Below are 21,070 nucleotides of genomic sequence, written 5' to 3'. Positions count from 1 at the left end.
CCAAGATAGTGTTGACAACCCAATCATATGATCTTCTAGCCATAGTCCTCTTTTAAAAGAACCATAGTGGGAGATGTGAAGGGTGAATGTACGCCTTCTCCGGAGCATCAAAAGTCCATGGAAAGTAGACACTTAGCCAGCTTATGATATAGTGCCAGGAGTATAAACAAAAGAAGTGCTGACAGCGGGACTCTTTACATGAGACGTTATCTCTCCGAGAGCCCTATAAATCAAGCACAGGACTGGAGAGGCAAGAGAATGTTTATGGCCTTCCGCCATGGGACTGGCAGTAACAAATACTGGAGGGCGAATAACATCTGCCCATTTTGAACTTGGAAGAACCACCACGCTCAGCCAATAAACGAGGAAAGCCGCAAGCTCTACATCGAGGCTATATTTTGGATGCTCTATTATCTTCTCGCAGAGATTTTTCAGCTCTCGTGAATGGAAACCGTTGAATCTAAGAAAAAGAAGAGAAAGAGAACATATAGTGAGAAGTATGGAAATAAAGATGCAATGGAAATGATTGGTTTACGAAGAAGAAGATTACCAAAGGGCCCTAGTGAAATGGCAAGCTATTGCAGTGGCAAGATCTTGTGAATGTTGGGAAACTTAGACAACTCCTTAAAGAGTTCTATGGTTGTTTCCGAAATCGAGGCCACTCGGCCGGGTGAAGAAATGAATGCCAATTCGTTGTTTGTGGGTACGACTTTGTTGTAGAATTTTCCGGTCAGTGGAAGACCAACAATTCGATGAAGATCTCAGAGGCTAATGCTCATCTCACCTACCAGAAGATGGAAGGAGTTGGTTGTAGGACACCAATAATTAAGGAAGCCTTTCAAGATGGAGGTCTCCCTGTAGAAATGTTGAGAAGTGACCTCTATTGCATTATATAGGTCAATCTTGATCAACACTTTAAAATGCTTCGCCAAAATTGTTGTTGCCCAGTCAGAGTAGTAGTCACGTGATGTTAAAAAGCCTCTGGTTTTGAATTCTTCACTTCCCCAAAGCGATTCATGATCCCTAAAACGCTGCTGGAGTGTTTCATAGAAATGGGTCGGAAACCTATCTATTACAATCATTCACCACTTATCCAAAAATAAAATTACAATCATTCACCACAAATACAAAAATTAAACATTCACCACAACACCAGTAGTTAGAGTGGTTCGGTGTATACACCAACTGTTCTCAAATAACCACACCTAGTCCACTCCTAAGAATCACAACCCACGTGATACTGGCATTCACTAAAAATAAGGTTTTCACAGGTTCACCTTAAAACCTAATACAATTTTGATTTTAGAAGGGCTATCACAAACAAATAAACCCCACAGTGAGATTTTTTGGCTATCTTAATCAAAACCAACACATGAGATTTTCTGGCTATCTCGAAGAAACCAAAATACAAAGAACATAATTGTACTTATCTTCTCCTTAAAGACGTATCTATTGATGTATCCTATAGAACCACTTCGCTTGAAGTAGAATGCTCAATGTCCAATAACACAAATAAGGGTTCTAGGATCTAGATTAATTTTAAATTAATTCAAACCAAAGGCAACTTGTTTGAATTCCTCAAGATCTCAAAGAAAAGTAATTACTCTCTTAAAAGAATAAGATTAATGAAAAAAGATCAAGGAATTAACACAAAAAAAAGCTATATAAACAAAATATTAAAATACCATGCAATAGCTTGATGATAATGGAGACTTCTCTCTCTCTCTCTCTTGGTGAAGGCTTTTCTTAGCTTGAATTAGTTAATTCAGAATGAGAGAAGGCCTCTATTTATATTTAGAAATGTTGTCATGCCCTAAACTTGAAAACCGGGCTCACAAAAATCCTAATCACCGAATCTGGTGCCGATAGCCTCCGTAGTACCTCATTCTCGGTTCCCGGCATCCATACACCAGGTTCCAATCCTGGGATTCTATAAGGAGGATTTCTAACATGATTTTGATTCTTAATGAGCATTACCATAAGCATAACACATGAACAATAACCACAAGAACACCATCACAAAAGTATTCACTATGATCAAAAACTTCGAGTATAATGCGTATGAAGGAAAATACAAGATAATGATAATAATGGAAACTCCTGAAGCTCGACTGCACACTCTTACTACGACGACACTACGACTGTGTCCTAGCGTCACCTGCACGCATCCATCGTGCATAAGCTTATAGAAAGCTTAGAGGGTGGTGTAAGTGTGTGCACAATATGAGCGTGCTCAGAATGCAATGTCAGAGTAATGTGGAATCATGCTAATAAGTACAGGAATGCAATTAGCCGTACCAAGGCTATGCGGTGCAAAACATGAATGCTATCGACCATATCAAGGCCATGCGATGCGAAATGCAACTCATGCATGCCAATCCTCATCCATATATCAGTGCAGCTCCTCACTAGAGCATCAAATATTAGTACGGTTCTCAGTCTGGATAATTACTGGGGTTTAATACCCTCCAAATGGCATTGCCCCTTTCCCAGGCGCACAGTCCAAGTGAACGTAAGAAACCTCACTATCTGCTTGGCCAATAGTCTGTCAATATCTATCCGGCACGTCAATAGTAGACATATTCATGAGCTGGTCAAACTCAGCCTAGCGATGCCCCCTACCATCAGGTGAGTAAGGCCACACCCCTTTCCAACTGACCATGACACAGTGGGAGACGCAGCCTCCTAGTATTCGGCTCTTGTGCGCTCATGTATCCACTCAGTCTCAACGTTGGAGTCATCCTCTGGTACCACTAGATTTAGGGATTTTCACCCAGGGACATCTACAGCGCCCCGATGCTTAGTAACAATATTTTTGGTGTCTGATCCTACCATCCATGATGTGCCTGTGGAGGTCATAGCCCTGATGTTGCTAGGGCATATAGAAACCATGTCATACAAATGAAGAGTGCGTGAATCACACTACCAGTCATGCAACAATCCTGCACGTACTGCGTGCTCATGAAAGGTAACTCCGCCTATCAAGGCGCCCATAAATAATCTACTCGAAGGCATATGCTATGATCAATCACTCCTCATATCAAGCATACATATGATGCGTATGAGCATGAATCATGGAACTATATTAAACATGTTATATGGTGATGTATTCTGTTCATAACGAAGAAGGGCCTAAACGGCTTATACACTACAAGTATGGGCCTATCAATGGGCCCTAGGGAGACATTTAACCATCATTGGTCTTACAATGTGGACGTTAAACCATCATTGCTCCCAAGGCACAACCGTTAAAACATCATTGCATGCATCAAGTGGATCTCACATCACAATGCGTTTCATATACATCACATTTGGCCCACACAAAGGCCTCACATACATCTCATTGGGCCTCATATAAATCAAATGGGCTGATTCACATGGGCCAAATTAATGGGCTGAGTCGAATAGGTCGAGTCAAATAGGTCGAGTCAAATGGCTGAGTCGAATAAGCTGAGTCGAATGGGCCGAGTCGAAAGGGCCAGGTCGAATGGGCTGAGTTGAATGGTTCGAGTCGAATAGGCCAAGTCAAATAGGACATGTTGAATGGGCCGAGTCGAATAGCGGGGTCGAATGGGCCGAGTTGAATAGGCGGGGTCAAACTAATTAGGCCTATCAAATGGGCTACTATAAATGGGTCAAATCAAGTGGGTCGATTAAATGGGTCGAATCAAATAGGCTGAATCAATTGGGCTTATCAAATGGGCCTATATAAATGGGCCGATACACAACACAATTTATCTTATTTTAGAGATTAATATGGAGTATTATAAAAAAAAATGAATCATATCAAGGGATCAACTGGGCCATACCACATCCAACAGTGGTAATAATGATCAAAATATCATTTGGACCGCATCACAAATAGTTGTGGAGATAATGATTTTCATTGTTAGAAAATTTCACAAGGACCACCATAACATTTATTTTCCATCCAGACTGTTCATACGGTCATAAAGACCTGAAGAGGAGGAAAAACCAAATTTCATATTGGTCCAAAACTTCTGTGACCCAAAAGCTTCTAGTGCTGGACATTCAATCCTCACCCCACTGTTATGACAGTGTGGTCCACTTGATAGCTAGATCAGTCTTATTTTTCTTCTCAAGCTCAAGGACGAGCCCACCAAATGTATGGACGGTTTGGATGGATTACGTACATCATGGTGGGGTCCACATACGTGGCCCACTAAAGAACTGATTCAGCTTTATCTTTTTTTTTGAAATAGTCCACCGTCCAGCCATCTAGACGGTGGAATATTACACATACATCCAGGTGGGGCCCACTATCATGTTAGCTGGATGGACTGTTTGGATGGAACACATCCTCTGGAGTGGGGCCCACGAATAAGTCCAATGGATGAACGGCTGGATGAAATCCATCATGTGGTGGTCCCACCCATCTGGTTTGCTGGACGGTGTATAAAATACATACGTCAGTGGTGGGTCCCACGCATGTGGCCCACCTTACCCTCCTCTCTTTTTCTCTGTAAATATATATATATAATATAATATAATATATATGATATAATATATATCCTTATTAAAATGTCCACCGTCTAGACCATCTGGATGGTAAGGATATGAGGCTTATATCATGGTGGGTTCACATGTGTGGCCCACCTCAAAGCACTACCACTACACACACACACATTACATAAATATTAGTATCTCTCTTTTCTTTTCTTATTTTTTTTTAAATGCTAGCTGTGTAGTACACTCCACCAGCAGTCCACTCTAACTGTTAGCCATACCCCATTGCCACCATGTCCAGCATCCCTGGATGCTGGACGGCATGGATATAACACAGCATCATGGTGGCTCCCACATGGACTTGGCCCACCTGTTTGGATCAACCTAATATTTGTGTTTTCCCTTCCATCCAGGCCCGGTAACGGGCTGGACGGTGTAAATACAACACACCCATCAGATGGGTCCCACGAAGGTGGATGGCATAGATAAAATATATACTTCATGGTGGGCCACACACTCATCATCAACATCACCAAAAGAAAAGGAGAAAGAGAGAGAGAGGGAGAGAGATCGGTGAAGTAGAGGGACCTCACCATTATGGGCCCCTCATATGATTACATTACATAAATCAAATTGGGTCCCATTACAAGTGGGCCATTAAATTAAAAGTCAATGGTGGATCACCTACCTATTGGCCTCCTTCTTTAGCTCCGTGGACTCCTATGCTCCTTGCTTTCAATTTTAATGGAGGTTGATGCAGATTGAAAGGTTGAGATAGGAGATGAGAGAGTGGGAAAGTGGGCCACACTTGTTGTTTTGGAGGGCTTGGGGAGGCTTGGATGTGTGATATTTTGTTGCTTGGGAGAGTGTTTGAGAAATGAGGGAGAGATAGAAGTGATGGGATGATATGGGATGGGTGTTGTAAGGAAAAGATGGTTAGGGTATGGGCTTAGTTGAAAATTGTGTAAAAGAGGGATGGGTGGGGAGAGAGAGAGTTGACTTAGGGAAAAAGAGTAATGGTTACTTGTACTTGAGGTATGGAGTGTACTTGACATGATTGATTGATTGATGAGACATGTTGTAGAGATTCTCTCAGAATTCACAACACGCGGCGTTTTCCTCGAGATGAACACGGGCTCACATCTCCTGTTCTGAGTATCGGATCGATGCGCGAGTCACGGCGTTAGAACCCTAGCAATGGCGTAGTTGCAGGGGTACAAGTTTCGAGTTGAGTGGACTATGATATGCGGGATTCGGCTTACGATCCCGTGCAAATGTCGGATACGGGTCAAGGGTTGCTGAAATTTCACTAGAAGGACCGCGGAAGCCTACAGAACGGTACTATCTATGATATGGGCCTTACAAATGTTATTACTTCAACTCGTCTAAGGTCTCTTTCGACTCATTTAAGAACTAAAAAAATTTTAAATTTTGGGTGCAATCAGATAAAACTGTTCTTTGACTGGTTGAGGGCCCTGCTCGACTGTTTGAGGACCCTGCTCGACTGGTCAAGCATGGGGTTCAACTGGTCAAGGGATCCACAATATAGTTGCTGGACTTCGAGTAGAGTTCCTCGACTGGTCGAACATCCCTCTTCAACTGGTTGAGCAGTCTGCTCAACTGGTCGTGAAAGTTCTAGAAATAAACATTTTTGGATTTCAAATTTGGACTGGTCGAAGATTATCTTAGATTGCTCAAGCCACAACTTAGACTAGTCGAACTTAAGCTTAACTAAAGTATAAAAATCCATATAAGATTGTCTTTTAAAAGCACCTAAGTCTAAGGTCTTTCTAGTGTCTATTATACCTGAGAAGACTGGACATTGAAGTGTAAAGCTTGAATCTTTAATAGTGCATAGTCGATCTTATACTTGAAGTGTAGTTGAAGGTGGAGCTTGATCTTTTACTAGAAGTGTATAGAACTTGAATTCATTTTATCTTGAACTTTCCAACTTCATGACTTGTGCTTATGCTTACACTTTCTAACTTCATGACTAGTACTTGAGGTAGCAGTGCAGAAAAAAGGGGTTAGCCTGGAGTCTATGTGTGTTTGCTGTCATCTTTCACCACACTTTAAATCGGTGGACGACCTTTTTGGGAATGGTCAAAAGGCTATTCAAGTTTGGGGTTTCTTTAATAGGGCCTATAATGTGCATTTCATGGGGGCAAGATCTGCTTCATCCATTGCTACTCATTGGTGGGCATACTTGCCATTCTCGAGGTCTCTCCCCCTCCTCAAAGGGCTGATCTCATCATTCATCCTATGGGAGTTGTGGATGGCTATGGTAGGACAACCTGATTTCTAGAACTTTAATAAGTATCAAAAACTCAAACCGATAGAGAGGCAAAAGAAATAAATCTGGCTATTACAATAATCACCACAAAAGCATAAAATAGATACAAGCATTCACACACATAACCAGATACAATCATCCACCACAGCTCCAAGAATTATAGTGGTTCGGTGTGTACACCAATTGTTCGTAAATAGCCACACCTACTCCACTCCCAATAACCACAACCCACGTGGTATTGGCTTTCACTAAGAAAGAAGGTTTTCCAAGGTTCACCTTAAAACCTTTATAGATGTGTTTTTCAATGGGCTTACACAATAACAAAAAACCACACACTGAGATTTTCCTAGCTGATCTCAGTCAAAACCACAAAAAGAGATTTTCCTGGCTGAATCTCTCAAACCAAAATACAGAGAATTGAAATCAATACTTATCTGAAGAATAATCTTCGATGTAGCTGGTAGAACTACTTCTTTGTAGATGAAGATGTTCAAAGTTTAACCTCACAAATGAAGGGGTTTTAAGTCTAAATTATTTTAAATTAAATCCAACCTTAGGCTACTTGGATCTCTTAAAGGATTAAAACAAAATCCCTTTATATCAAATAGAATGAAATCACAAGAGATCAAGAAATTAAGAAACCAAAAAGCTATTTAAAATGATTATAAATACCTCAAAATAGCTTCACAATAGTGGGGACTAATCTCTCAAAGTGGTAGCTTGAATTGGCTTGGAATGAATGAAAAGATCTGAGAAATGTCCTCTATTTATAGCTGCAATTCAGTTCCCTTGACTGGTCCTGGCAGAACCAATTTTCAAAATTTCTGGCACAATTGGATAAAACAGACCCTGGATTGGTCAAGTGGCCAGCTCGTCTAGTCGAGTACAGAACTAGATTGGTCGAGTAGGAAAAATTCGCATTACTAGAGTTCGAGTCGAGCTTTGCTCAACTGGTTGAGCCAGTCTCCATGACTGGTCGAGTAGGGTACTCGACTGGTCAAAGACTAAACAACCTTATCCAATTTTCTGAGTAAAATCCTGGACTAGTTGAGAAAAACCCTGGACTGGTCGATCTAGTGCCTGGACTAGTCGAACACTGACCAAGACTAGTCGAAACAAAGCCTAAAATAAGTACTATGACCTAAATTAAATATGCATTGTTAATGACCTAATTCTAAGGTCTTTCTAGGGTGATGTATACTTTAAATGTATGTATTGAAATTGAAACATTGGTCGCTTTAGTAGATAGGTTACTTTGAATTACATGAAGCTTGACCTCGTATACTTGAACTTGTGTCTCAAACTTGTGTCTTGAACATGTGTCTTGAGACTTAAGCTTGAGCAAGTGTACTTGAACTTGAACTTGTGCTTGAGCTTGAGCTAGTGCTAGTGCACTTGGACTTGGTGAGCTTGAACTTGTTCTCATAGTTGAACATGCACACTTGAAGTATGTAGCACACTTAATGTTGATGTAGATAACATGAAGCTCATCTTCGAATGAAGGTGAACTTTCCATCTATTTGAACTTGAAGGTGAACTATCCATCTATCAAAACAGGTCAATCACTCCAAAGTGTTTTGGCACAACAAAATTTAACAATACAGGGTACTAGATTTATAACATAGCACTTACAATCTCCCCCTTTGTTAAATTTGTGACAAAACCAACTTACGGAAGATTAACCTATTATAATACATAGATGCGCGCAGTTCAAAAATTCCTTCATATTAAATCCAACAATCAAAACTCCCCCTCAATCTACTCCCCCTCAACTTGAGCTATGTAGAGACCTATATTAAGATATGCATATCTAAAATAAAAATACAAATCCACATGCATACATATCATGCATATCCACATCTCTACATCCACTTCAAAACCACATCATAAAAATAAACGGATTAAGCAATAAGCAATCATATACCCAATTTCTCCCCCTTTTTGTCGCAAAATGACAAAGGAAGAAATGATAAAAATATGTGAATGTGGTATAAGTGAAGAGTATAAGAAAGAGTGTGAAAGTTATCACATCAAAACATAATAGAGTAGAGTATTAACATCACACACACTTAAACATGTCTAAATATAAGAGTCACCAAGTAAGAGTAAAGTTAAGCAGTTAATACAAGTCCAACATAATAAAGAGAGCTAATCAAAACCAGATGAAGAGGGAGGTGGAATGGTTGGATCAATCTGGTGTAATCCCTTAGTTATGCGTCTAAAATACTTACGTATATACTTCATTTGACTGTCTTGGGAAGTTTTTTATCCATCCACCTTCTCTTCTAGTGAGCGAAGGTGATCATCAAAATCAGAAGGCTGAAAGTCAGGATCAGCCTCATGATCATCTTCTTCCATTTCATTAAATAAGTCATCCATCATAGTGTCTGTGGGCAATGCGTCTTCCTCTCTAACTCCCTCAGCTTCACCATCCATTTGTCCAAGTGCTAGATTCAAATTCATCTTATTGATGTTTGAATTGTTGAATGGGAGAAGTGCAATAGGTGCTTCACTGGTTAGCATGACCACATTACAATGTGAAGCAAGAGTGGTCATCAAATAAGCAAACGGAATGTAACTGTGATCGGGGTGAAGTCAGAATTGGATGATGATATGACAATATGAAGAATACGAACCATAAAGGATGTTAACTCGGCTTTATTTCCAAAGCTAGGATATATATTGGAAATGAAGACACGATGCAACACTCTGTATTTCGGTAACATTTGGTTGGCCTAGAGTGCATTCCCAGAGTTCCATTCTGAGTCCATATTGCATAGTTTGCGAGTCAAAAACCGTTTTTATATTCAGTAATTTTCTCGGCTAAGACGGATATAGGAATATCGTCATCATTAACATTCACATCTAGAAGGTCAGCAATAATAAATCGATCAACCTTATATAGACCTTCTCTGAATGACATTGTGAAGGTTAATTCTTCAATTGAGACATCGCTTATATAAGTGAACATGGCTTACACAATGGAACGACACACAGGTCTGCCCTAATTCAAATTATTTTGCCATCTTACAACGACAAGAAGAGCAATAATCTGAAATTGAGTGAGATGATTTGCATTTACCCACACATACTCGAGATCATCACTCGAAGGCCGTAGAGTTCTAACCCTAACACTAGAGGTCTGAGAACTTGAAGTTGTAGTTTTCTTCGGATGGCTTTCCATAACAAGATTAAGCAAGAAAATTTGACAAAGAAAATATGGGATGCAAACCCAACATATTTTTTGCTAAAAACTCAACAAACCACAAGGAAATATGAAATAAATGTAAGATTCAAGAAAGATGAGACTCAAGGATCCTAAATCCAAAAGAAAATGGAAAATGGTAAACTTACTTGCATGAATCGAAGATGGGTTCAATGGGTCGAAGAAGGGCCGAGTGAGTAAGATGGGGTTTTTGGAGAAAAATGACTTTTTCACCTTGAAAATGAGTATTGGCCTGTGCACCATGATTGGTCGAGTACATGCTCGACCAGTCGTGCCACGACTAGTCGGGTATGTTCTCAACCGGTTGTGCAGACACAAAAAAAAATAATTTGCATATCTTATCAATTTTAAATAAAAAATAAATTACAAAAAAATATACAAAAATACAAGCATGTAATCATGATAATCGCAGTTAGAATTACATAGAACAATATCCATTTTTAATTTGGAAAACTTATTTTTGTCAAGTGATTTAGTGAATATGTCTGCAAGTTGATTTTTAGTATGCACATAGTCTAATGATATAACTTTTTCTTCTACTAATTCCCAAATATAATGATACTGAATGTCAATATGTTTGGTACGGGAATACTGGATGGGATTTTTAGAGATATTGATTACACTAGAGTTATCGCAATATAGAATCATTGTGCCTTTTGCAATGCCGTAATCGTTTAACATTCTTTTCATACACACAAGCTGAGTAAGGCATTACCGGCTGCAATATATTCAACCTCAGCTGTGGATAGGGATATAGAACTTTGTTTCTTACTATGCCAAGAAACCAAACAGTTCCCAACATAAAAGCAACCACCACTAGTGCATTTTCTATCGTCTATATTCCCAGCCCAGTCAGCATCTGAGTATCTAGCTAATTGAACATTAGTCTCATGCGGATACCATAGGCCTAAATTAACCGTACTTGCGACATACCTAATAATCCTCTTGATAGCAATCATGTGAGATTCCTTAAGATCTAATTTATATCTAGCACAGATTCCTACGTTGAATGCAATATCAGGTCGACTCGTAGTTAAATATAACAGACTACCAATCATATTGCGATACAACCAAGGATCACGCTTTTACATGTTGCATCATTAAAAAGCTTATGAGTTATACTTATAGGAGTATCAAAGTTCTTACCACTCTCAAAACCAAACTTCTTAACCAAGTTTAGAGCATACTTGGTTTGAGAAATGAAAATATCATCTAAGTTGTTTCACTTGTAGACCTAGGAAGTAATTCAATTCTCCCACCATGCTCATTTCAAACTTGAATTTCATTAACTCTGTAAACTCAGTAGACAGGTTAGAACATGTAAAGCCATAGATAATATCATCAACATATATCTGTACTATAAGTATGTGTTCATTATTTTTCTTAACAAACAGAGTTTTATCAACACTCCCCATAGTGAAGTTATGACTTAGTAAAAACTTAGTTAGTTTCGCATACCATGCCCTGGGAGTTTTTTTTAAACCATAGAGTGCTTTTTTCAAGCGATACACATGATTAGTGTGTTTAGGGTCTTCAAACCCCTTTGGTTGTTCTATATAAACTTCTTCATGTAAATCACCATTCAAGAAAGTACTCTTGACATCCATTTGATAAATTTTAAACTTTTTGAATCATGTAATGGATATGAATAATTTGATGGATTTAAGACGAGCTAGTGGGGCAAAGGTTTCATCATAATCGATTCCTTCTATCTGTGTGTACCCTTACACAACCAGTCTTGCCTTGTTTCTTATTATATTCCCTAACTCATCGGATTTAATTTTAAAGATCCACTTAGTTCTAATGATATGTTTATCATCAGGTCTGGGAACCAAATACCACACATCATTTCTAAGGAATTGATTCAGTTCATCTTGCATGACTACTATCCAGTTTTCATCAGTGTCTCTTTTACATTGGCCGGCTCAATTTGGGAAGTAAAACACACATAATTATATATGTTTTCTAATTATTTTTTAGTACGCACACCAGTGAGAGGGTTACCTAGTATTTGATCAGTAGGGTGATCTTTAACTGATCTAAAATCAGTGTTGATTTGACTAGATGAGGAGTCAGGTTTGTCAATTATATTGACTTCATCATCTTCTGAACTTGTGGTTGGTGTATTCAGGTGATCATCAATAAATACATCTATGGACTCCTGAATGACACCTGTTCTCTTATTGAGAACTTGATATGCTCAAATATTTAGAGCATACCCTAGGAAGATCACGTCATCACTTTTAGTGTCGAACTTCCCTAAATTTTTACAGTCACGCAAAATATAACACTTACTACGAAAAACTTAAAAGTATTTAACTATAGACTTCTTGTTAAACTATAGTTCCTAAGCAGTTTTATCTTTTAATTTTCTGATATAAACACGGTTTATTATATAGCATGCAGTGTTTACAGCTTCAGCCCATAAATTTTTAAGTAATTTCATGCTATTCAACATGACATTAGCCATTTCTGGAAGCATATGGTTTTTTCTTTCAACAATCTCATTGTGTTGAGGTGTCTTAGGTGCAAAAAACTCATGTGATATTCCATGATCGCTACAAAACTTCTCAAAATTGCTATTTTAAAACTCCAATCCATGTTCACTTCAGATTTTAGAGATATTCGATTCCTTTTCAGTTTGGATACGCTTAAGTATCCTTTTCACTTCATCGAGAGTTTCAGACTTTTCTCTCATGAAAGTGTTGAGGCACAAAAAATATTCCATCTCATTGCATTGGTCAAAGAATTCCATGGTACATATCGTTCCCAAGGTTGTGCACTCCTTATTTTAAAGTGAAAAGGGTATTTTGGTAAAAAGCAGTGAATGGGGGTATTTTAGTAAAAAGTAGTGAATGAGGGTATTTGGGTAAAAAGCAGTGAATGGGGGTATTTTCGTAAAAAGCAGTGAAGAGGGTATTTTAGTAAAAAGCAGTGAATGGGGGTATTTTGGTAAAAAGTAGTGATGGAGGTAATTTGGTAAAAAGAAGTGAGTGGGGGTACTTTGGTAAAAAGCAGTGAAGAGGGTATTTTGGTAACAAGTAGTGGATAGGGGTATTTTGGTAAAAAGGTAGTGAATGAGGGTATTTTGGTAAAAAGCAGTGAAGAGGGTATTTTGGTAAAAAGAAGTGAATGGGGGTATTTTGGTAAAAAGCAATGAATGAGGGTATTTTGGTAAAAAGCAGTGATTGGAGTATTTTGGGAAAAAGCAGTGAATGGGGATATTTTGGTAAAAAAGCAGTGAAGAGGGTATTTTGGTAAAAAGCAGTGATGGGGGTATTTTGGTAAAAAATAGTGAATGGGGGTATTTTGGTAAAAAGTAGGTTATTTGGTAAAAAGTAGTGAATAGGGGTATTTTGGTAAAAAGAAGTGAAGAGGGTATTTTGGTAAAAAAGGGGTGCATGAGTGTCATTTTAGTGAAGAAGTGGTTGTACACCACTATTTAAGGAAAAATGGTTGAACACCACTATATAAGGAAGGAGGGTGGAAGTTATATGAAGAAAAAAGTGGTGGTGAACACCACTATGTAAGAGAGGGATGCCTATAAATACCTCTGCCCATGCCACAATTCGAGGGTTGTTGGTTGGAAGTTAAGAGAAGTGGAGTAGGACAAGAAGTGAAGAGAGAAAGGTGGAAGGAGTGCCCCTTTGAGCGAGCTCGCAACCCCTCTGGGAAGGAATTCCCCTTGCTTGAACTGTGCAATCCCTTTGGGAAGGAATTCCCCTTGCACAAACCGTGCAATCCCTTTACAAAATGAGTCTCTTACACGAACTGCGCAATCTCTTTAGGAAGGAGTCCCTTTGCGCGAACTGCATAATCAATTTGGAAGCTTGGTCTTTGTGGCATTTGGAAAGAAGCCTTGTCCTAAGGCTTGGCCTGATGCGCCACTTCCTAAAGAAGAATGTCTTAAATCCTTCCTCCATGCGTCACTTTTTATGGAGCATTGCAAAATAAGTCTCTTGCATGAAACGGGCAACTCACTTTTGCAAGATGTTCCTCCATGCGCCACTTTTTGTGGAGCATTGCAAAATAAGTCTCTTGCGCGAACCATGTAATCACTTTTGCAAGATATGCTATGTGCCACTTCACATGGAATGTTGTCCTGAAGAAGGGCTTTTGTTGTCTTAGTGCCTTCCTCCATGCGCCACTTCACATGGAATGTTGTCCTGAAGAAGGGTTTTTATGTCCTCAAGACTCCTTACGCCATTCTCTAAGGAAATGTCTTAAAGCCTGGCTCTTGTGCCACTTTGCATGGATTTATGTCCTACGACATGGCTTTTGCGTCATTTGAAGAGGGAACATGTCCAAAAGCATGGATTTCATGCCATTCTCTAAGGAAACATGTCTTGAAGAAAGCCTCTTGCACCATTATCCATGGGGACTTGTGCTAATGCAAGCATTGTGCACTCCACATTTCAAGGGTTATGTGCTCCACATTTCAAAGGTTTGCGCTCCACATTTCAAGGGTTTTGCACTCCACATTTCAAGGGTTTGCACTCCACATTTCAAAGGTTTTGCACTCCACATTTCAAGGGTTGTGCGTTCCACATTTCAAGGGTTTGCACTCCACATTTCAAGGGTTGTGCGCTCCACCTTCAGAGGAAAATGAAGGAAATGCAAAGTATAAAAAGAGAATTCGAGAAGAAATAAGAATTTGTCCGTACAACTGGGAGAATGAATGGAAGGATGATCAGAACCTATCATATGACCAAATCAAGTCTCTTCGAGTCCGCACAAACCGTTCGCCTTTGCGATGAACATCAAAAGTGTCAAAATGCTGCCAAAATCGCCATCAGACTACCTTCTTTTTCATTCATCGCGTTGCATTGATTGCATTCTATTTTCAGAATCAAGGGAATCTGAGGATGTAAATGAATTTAGAATAGAAGCTTCGTGATCATTGTTCTCTCATCTAATTCTTTGTCATAATTGAATAATTCCCCCAAATCAAACGCATTCGTTTCTTGTCGAAACAAAATGGCGACTATGCTGGGGATTCTTTTCAATGATAACTTAGAAAATATTCAAAGAACATTTATCACTTTTTAGCGTCTGTATAAACGTCAAAATGGTGACTCTCAGTGGGAACATCCTCCCCTTCATCTCTAAAAATAAAGTACAATTTTATTTAATCAAAGTAACTAACACTTTGTTCTGAATGATAGGTATACCACAATAACTTTTCTCCCGACTAACATGGTTGTCTACCTCACATCTAATGGATTTCCACCAGAAAGTATCAGAGAAGATCAAAATCATTTGCGATCAAGGATAAACAATGCCAAGTAATGTTTGGAATAGTTTCTGCTTCATCGGTCGCGCAAAAAGATGATAAAGGACGGATGATGGTAACATCCAAAAGACGAAAGGTTCAATCTTCTCTCATAAAGAATATCCTCCTGTCGAGTATGGATAACATATCGATCATGTGAAATGTTACAAGGCGCAGTTTTACCTCACTCACTCAGATTATCCTCATCGACAGCATCAACAAATGTAGTTTTCACTTCCCTATGGAAGGCCTTCAGATAAGAAGTTAGTTTGACTGAATGAGGCACTGCTCGTCAATAAGTAGACAAATCAATTAACAAATTAACGAATTCATTAGTCAATAGAGAACCCTAGAGGCATCGTGTTCACAACTTGTCAGAGTAGAAAAGCAAGTCAATTTGAAAAGAGTCAAAGTGAAGCTGGTCAATTCTCATATGAATTAGCTATTTCAAAGTCTTAAGAGAACAACAACAAATATTACCGAGGAAAGAAAAGCAAAACGAAGGATTGTTAAAAAGTAAAGAATTGAATCTTTCGATATAGAGAACATGGGTGATTATACAATTAAGAAAGTAAAGAAAGGGTTCGAACAATTCAAGGACTACATGAAATATACATTTGAAGAAGACGACATACTCCTTATGATGGCTAGCTGTGGAGAAAATCGAATTGCCTAAAGTATTCAAAGGAAATGAAGCAAAGAAGAAAAGGTCTTCTACCGAAGATGACCAACGATAATAAAATTGTCATAGAGAGGACATATGAAATAAGAGAGAAGAAAGTAATGATATATGGTCCTGATTAGCGATATTCACTCTATAGAAGAACATGCAAGCAAGAAGAAAGCAAGGCAAGTATATTTATCATGGGGGCAAATTTTTATCAATATATCTGTAAGTTCAACAAAATATATCATCCCTAAATACTAAGAAGATTCACAGTAGTTTGACTCAGAAGATTCACTGCGTTTTAACCAGAAGATTCACGGCATAATTATTCAGGGGGAAGACAAAAGCATACAAAATACGTTATCCTTAAAGATAATTACAGTTTTGATTTCGAAGATTATTAGCACAATACTTCCAAATCAAAAGGGGGCAAGATAAGCAGAATACCAAGAAGGCTAAAGTTTCAGATAACCAAAGTCTCAGAACCCAAAGTTTTAGATAACCAAATTCTTAGGAATGCAAAGTCTCAGAATGCCAAGTCTTAGAATGCCGATGTCATACATGAATAAAAGGTAGACTCCTAAGCATATCAAGTTAAAACATATTATTATTGTCGAGCATCGACGATGATTGCTAGATTAGATTAGCAAAACTACCATTGACATCGCTAAATCACTGACGTGAAGATTATTCTATTATTGAAGTTTATCGGAATTGATATTATTACCAAGCTGAAGTTCCATTTGGACCAAATTTATAATATCATCAGTAGAGGCGATATATCAATCATTGATCTGTTATCTTTAATTATCGATCTATTATCTTCATCAAAGCCTGTACGATCAACTATCACATCAGTGACAACATTTTATTATTCAAGGCAACCTAGCCAAGCCCTATACGACCAACTATGCATAAGGCCTATCACCATCGCTATTCGGGCAGCAGTGAGAAGCTAGTGGCTCTAAAAAGCCCGTGAAGGCCATCATATGCATACCCTTGCGGGCAGTGGACAAATCCAACGACTAAAAGCCCTAAAAGGGTCAAAAAGTTCTAAATGGTTAGTCACGCGTAACACCCATATCGTCTGTATAGCTTTCCGACAGCGTCATGGGGAACAAATGAAACTGCCCTCCCGTGAATGGGTCTGACCTTGCAGGCAAAGAAAACGCGGGCTGCAGTGTGCTCTCTTTAGCCATGTCCATAGATAGGCCAACCATGCATAAGACCCCGCAGATCTCTAGCTTGATTTCAGTAGTAACTCATGAAGGGCCTAAACCTACTCATTGATGGACTGACAACCTTGGATTTGGTACCCCAAAGGTAGCCTTGTGCACCCCGTGAACTCTAGAGAGTTACTACAGCCAACCCTGTGCGTAAATCCAACTGAGTTCATGGCCCTGGTAGCTTCACTGGGCCCCTTTGATGGATCGCGGTTTGTGAACTCACCAGGCTATGAGAAGTCTAGTGAACTCAAAAGAGTTATAGAGACCATCATGTGAGACCCGACTCCACTACTCAAGAGTCTAAGAAAATGCGTTGCTCCACTACTTAAGAGCTTAAACTGTGTTGCTCCACTACTCAAGAGCCTAAACTATGTGTGTAAGTGTTAGTCCAGTAGTGTCAGTCTAGTCTAGTCCAGTCCAGTCTAGTTCAATCTAGACTAGTTAAGTCAAGTCCAGTCAAGTTAGGATAAGTTCAGTCTTGTCCAGTCAAGGTATGGCCAGTCAAAAGTACACTAGCTGTACTGCTCAAAAAGCATAAACTATGTGTAGCATCAAAATGCTATAGACACATATTTTACTTTAGATCTGCTCAAATATGCAATTGCATGATGAAAATTTTAGATATTGAGTAAACAACATGCAAAAATGCGTTTCTCCTGAATCAGGTTCAAATTACAGCAATAGCAAATGCCTTTAAAATATTGGCAATTATCTACTCAAAAGTTCAAATATTTAAGATCGATTAATATATTGATAAGAGCCATGAGGTCTTTCTGTCTCTTACCTTCTTAATGATAGAGAAATATTATCGCACAAGATTCTCAATGGCGCAGAGGATAAAATAGTGAAGAATCATCATTCTCTCCCGGACAATTTAAAGATTTAGATATATTCTTTGGATTCTTTAAAAGGAGCAGCAAAGATTATCCACCTTCAAGTGTAGCTGCAGATCTTATTTCATGAATATTATCTTTTGAAGAAATCTTTGTACGAAGTTGACTGGGAAAGGGGGCATGATCTATGTCTATAAAGTAATCTATGCCGAGAATTATGAAGGATGATCCAGCATGAACATTCAAGAGTTGTTTTATATCAAGGCCTAGTTATGTGGTCCAATGCAGTAACTTCTCATTGTTTTAGTAATGATATCGCAAGTCTCCAAGTACCAGATCTGATGGAGACAAAGAACAAATGGAATCATCATCAGTAACTTCTATGGCCTTAAGAAAGTTATTAAATGAAAATTGAAAAAAGTCTTATGTATTTTTCAGAATCAGCAAAGATCTAAGGAAAATTCTATGCCAAGGAGCACAAGCTAGAAAAGACTCAACAAAATGCTCAGCGGTTGAACCTTTAGAGCTAGAGATGGCATCTCCAAAAGCGCGATATAATGAGTAAAAAATGCAATGTGAAGCACGATGAAAAGCACAAAGATGAAATGATTAAATCATTACCATATTGCGAATATCACAATCAGACCAAAAAAAGAGAAGAAGTTTTCAATATATTTCAAAATTATCAATAGTTCATAAAGTTAAATTGAAAAAATTATAATGTCTTGAGATACTAATTCTGATCAATTTGGCAGGAAAGACTATCATTTAAAAGCTTTGGTTATGCAGATCATGAATAAAGGAGATAATAAAAAAAGTTGTTGCAGTAGGAGCAACATTAAAGAACAAACCCACTAGACACAGAGTTCAAAGAAAGAGTCACTGGAGTTGATTAAAGGTACCGTTGCAGTAGCAATAGCATTAAAAGATAGTTCTCTGATCAAGATACTCAGAGATGAAGTCGCCTCAACTGTTACAGTAATGAGCTTCGATGGAAAGAGAATTTTATCCTCTCGAGTGCAACATCCACTCGACACTACTGACAAGGGGCATTCAAGTCTTCCGTTTGAGTGCGATCATTCATGTCTTCCATTCAAGCGCGATCATTCAAATCTTCCATTCGTGCATGATCATTCAATCTTTCATTTAAGCGTGATCATTCAAGTCTTTCATTTGAGCATGATCATTCAAGTCTTCCATTCGAGTGCGATCATTCAAATCTACCGTTGGAGCGCGATCATCTAAGTCTTCCATTTAGGTATGATCATTCAGTCTTTTATATAAGCATGATCATCCAGTCATCCTTCAGTTGTAGTTCAATCAATTCTTCGGTTGGAGGAAGATCGATCCTCCATTTGATTTCATGAATCAATTAAAGAAGGATCGAGGGGGCATCTGTTGGGGCACAAAAAATATTCCATCTCATTGCATTGGTCAGAGAATTCCATGGTATAGATCCTTCCCAGGGTTGTGCACTCCTTATTTTGAAGTGAAGAGGTATTTTGGTAAAAAGCAGTGAATGGGGGTATTTTAGTAAAAAGCAGTGAAGAGGGTATTTTGGTAAAAAGCAATGATGAGGGTATTTTGGTAAAAAAACAGTGAATGAGGCTAATTTGGTAAAAAGCAGTGAATGGGGGTATTTTGTTAAAAAGCAGTGAAGCGGGTATTTTGGTAAAAAGCAGTGAATGAGGGTATTTTGGTAAAAAGCAATACCAAAAGCAGTGAATGGGGGTATTTTGGTAAAAGGAAGTGAAGATGGCATTTTAGTAAAAAGGGGTGCATGGGTGTCATTTTAATGAAGAAGTGGTTGTACACCACTATTTAAGGAAAAATGGTTGAACACCATTATGTAAGGAAGGAGGGTGGAAAACAAAGGGCATTTGGTCTAGTGGTATGATTCTCGCTTAGGGTGCGAGAGGTCCCGAGTTCAATTCTTGGAATGCCCCATGTCAATATTTTATCTTTGGGTTCCAGTCCTTGGGCGAGTGGTAGACTTTGAGGAGTTTCAACATGAGGTCTTAGGTTTGAAATCTATAGGTGGTGAAATCTGACTATGGTGTGCGTGGGTGAGTGGCTAGTGCATGTGTAAAAAAAGAAAAAAAGGAAGGAGTGTGGAAGTTGTATGAAGAAAAAAGTGGTGGTGAACACCACTATGTAAGAGAGGGATGCATATAAATACCCCTCCCCATGCCACATTTCAAGGGTTGTTGGTTAGAAGACGAGAAGTGGAGTAGGACAAGAAGTGAAGAGAGAAAGGTGGAAGGAGTTACCCTTTGCATGAGCTAAGCAACCCCTTTGGGAAGGAATTCCCCTTACGCTAACTGCGTAATCCCTTTGGGAAGGAATTCCCCTTACGCGAACCGCGCAATCCTTTTGCAAAATGTGTCTCTTGTGCGAATTGCACAATCTGAGTGTCACGCCCCAAACTCGGAAACCGGGCTCACAAAATTCCCGATCACTGAATCCAGTGCCGACAGCCTCTGTAGCACCCCATTCTCGTCTCCCAGTGCCTATAAGCCAGTTTTCAATCCTAGGATCCTACAAGGAGGATTTTCAATGTGAATTGTCTCGTAAGAAGCATAACCACAAGTATACCCAAATCATAAGAACAACATCACCACATATCCACTAATATAATCATTTGAGTACAATGCTAAAAGGGAAAATACATGCATATTATAAAATCTTCACAAAGCTCAGCTGCACGCTCGTTCTCTTGCTTAGCTACGATTGTGTCCTAACATCACTTGCACGCATTTATCGTGCATAAGCTTATAGAAAGCTTCTTGGGTAGTGTAAGTGTGTGAGCAGTATATGTATGCTCAGAATGTAGTATCAGAGTAAATGGAAATGCTAGTAAGTCTATAGAAATGTCATAAACCTTATCCAAGATATGCGATGCAAATACATAATAAGCCAATATCATATAATAAAAAAGTAATGTAGGTCGGCTATGCAATGTTGAAACATAATGAGTCAAATATCATATACCGAGGATGTAATACAATATGCAATTCAGAAGAGCTACGAATACTATCAGCCTCATCTAGGACATATAAATGTAGAAATATAGCAACCCAAAATGC

At 38.8% G+C, this 21,070-nt stretch overlaps 1 non-coding gene across 1 annotated transcript; it reads left to right on the top strand.

Annotated features, from left to right (window-relative positions):
• Window positions 1–19,858: 19,858 nt before the first annotated feature.
• On the top strand, window positions 19,859–19,930 carry TRNAP-AGG (transfer RNA proline (anticodon AGG)). The gene has a single exon. It is a non-coding gene; the product is annotated as a tRNA-Pro (tRNA).
• The last annotated feature ends 1,140 nt before the right edge of the window (window positions 19,931–21,070 follow it).

This window comes from Magnolia sinica, chromosome 2 (genome assembly GCF_029962835.1).
Source record: "Magnolia sinica isolate HGM2019 chromosome 2, MsV1, whole genome shotgun sequence".
In the NCBI taxonomy this organism is placed as follows: Eukaryota; Viridiplantae; Streptophyta; class Magnoliopsida; order Magnoliales; family Magnoliaceae; genus Magnolia; species Magnolia sinica.
Note: the sequence above shows the minus strand (reverse complement) of the source record. Positions and strands in the feature narration are given on the sequence as shown.